The following is a 2,530-nucleotide window of genomic DNA, read 5'->3' as shown; positions in this document are numbered from 1 at the left end:
GGTGTGATGATTGGTGCTGTAGTGAGTTTTCTTTTTAAAATTTCAAAGGCATGCTTGCAATTGTCATCAAAGATGAAAGGATTATCAATCACTAGCAAATTGCTTAGTGGTTTTGCTATTTTTGAAAAATCTTTGATGAATCTCTTGTAAAAACCAGCATGTCCAAGAAAACTTCTTACTGCTTTCACATTAACAGGTATAGGAAGCTTTTCAATGATTTCTATTTTTGCTTTGTCAACTTCTATACCTTTGCTTGAAACCTTATGCCCAAGAACTATCCCTTCAGGAACCATGAAATGGCATTTCTCCCAGTTCAATACCAGATTAGTTTCTTGGCATCTTTTCAAAACAAGAGTTAAATGATGCAAGCAGGTGTTAAATAAATTGCCAAACACAGAAAAATCATCCATGAAGACTTCTAAAATTTTTTTACCATGTCAGAAAATATAGAAAGCATACACCTTTGAAAACTTGCACGGGCATTGCATAGCCCAAAGGGCATCCTTTTGTAAGCAAAGACTCCAAATGGACAGGTGAAGGAAGTCTTTTCTTGATCCTTGGGATCCACCACTATTTGATTGTATCCAGAGTACCCGTCCAGGAAGCAATAGTATGCATGGCCAGCTAATCTTTCCAGCAACTGGTCAATGAATGGGAGAGGAAAATTATCTTTCCTTGTAGCATCATTCAGTTTTCTATAATCAATGCACATTCTCCACCCCGTCACTGTCCTTGTGGGAATGAGTTCATTCTTCTCATTGAAGATGACAGTCATGCCACCTTTCTTTGGCACTACTTGTACTGGGCTCACCCAAGAGCTGTCAGAGATTGGGTATATGATTCTAGCATTCCATAGCTTCATCACTTCTTTTTGAACCACCTCCTTCATGGTTGGGTTAAGCCTTCTTTGGAATTGAACTACAGGCCTTGAATCTTCCTCCAATGGAATTTTGTGCATACAGATGGCAGGACTTATGCCCTTGATATCATTAATCATCCAACCCAAGGCTGTCTTGTGAGCTTTCAACACTTCAATCAGCTTTATTTCTTCTTCTATGTTCAAGGAGGAATTTATGATCACTGGCAGGGCCTCTGCTTCTCCAAAAAATACATACTTGAGATGGGGGGGGGGAGGCTTTAACTCTTGTTTTGGCTTCTCCTCTGTCTTTCCTTCAGAAGAGATTTCTAATACTTCCTCTTCTATGAAATCTTGTTCCACTTCTATTTTCTCTTCCTATTCCTCCTGGTTGTTGGCCTCAAGTTACCCCCTCTTTACTTCTTCCACCATTTCCACCCTCATATGCTTTTCTTTCTCAGGGGGGTATTGCATGGCTTTAAAGACATTGATGATCATCTTTTCATCATGCACTCTGAGTGTTATTTCACCTTTCTCTACATCAATTATAGCCCTTGCTGCGGCTAGAAAGAGCCTCCCCAAAATGATTGAGTTGTGTCCTTCTTCCTCCATGTCTAAAATGACAAAGTCAGCAGGAAATATGAATTCTCCTACTTTCACTAACAAATTCTCCACAACTCCATTAGGTATTTTGAGTGATCTGTCAGCCATTTGAAGTGACATTCGAGTTGGCCTGAGTTCCTCTATTGCTAGCTGCTTCATTAATGAGAGAGGCATCAAGTTGATGCTGGCTCGTAAATCACAGAGGGCTTTGTCCAATGTTCTGTTGCCTATAGTGCAAGATAGGATGAAGCTTCCTGGATCTTTGAGCTTTGGTGGAAGACCTCTTTGGATGACAACACTACATTCTTGGGTCAAGATCACCGTTTCCTTCTCATTCCAGCTCCTCTTCTTGTTGATAAGCTCCTTTAAGAACTTTGCATACAAGGGCATTTTCTCCAATGCTTCAGCAAGAGGAATATTAATTTCCAGCTTCTTGAAAACTTCTAGAAACTTGGGAAGTTGTTGATCCTTGGTCTCCTTCTGAAATCTTTGAGGATATGGCAGAGGAGGTGTGTAAGGCTTCACAATTTTTCTCTGTTCTTGTGATTGCTCCTCCATGACTTGCTTTCCCTTCTTTGAAGCTTGTGGTTGTTCCTCTTTCTCCTTGAGCTTCTCTTGTTCTTGCTTGTCTTTAGGTGTCACTTCTTCCTTGCTGCTAGTCTCAGCTGGCCTCTTGTTAGTTTCTTTGTCATTTACCAAGGTTCTTCCACTCCTTAATTGGATTGCTTTGCATTCTTCCTTGGGGTTGGGAATGGTTTCACTTGGTAATGCATTGGTTGGTCTCTCAGCTGCTGTTTGCTTGGATAATTGTCCAATTTGCCTTTCCAAGTTCCTCAGTGAAGCTTCATGATTTTTACTGGTTAGCTCTTGATGTTTCATCATCTTTTCCATCATTATCTCCAAGTTGGAGATCTTTTGAGATTCTTGGGGTAGTTGTGGCTGATTATGGGATGTTGAGGGTGGATGATAGTTATTTTGGTTAGTGGATGGGTTGTTGGGTGGATAGTAGTTGGGTTGGAGTTGATTGTTTTGTGGTTTTCTGTATTGGTTTTGGTTAGTGTTTTGATGGTT

This window comes from Arachis hypogaea, chromosome 16 (genome assembly GCF_003086295.3).
Source record: "Arachis hypogaea cultivar Tifrunner chromosome 16, arahy.Tifrunner.gnm2.J5K5, whole genome shotgun sequence".
NCBI classification, from domain to species: Eukaryota; Viridiplantae; Streptophyta; class Magnoliopsida; order Fabales; family Fabaceae; genus Arachis; species Arachis hypogaea.
The sequence above is the reverse complement of the archived record's forward strand: the minus strand, read 5'-3'. Positions refer to the sequence as shown.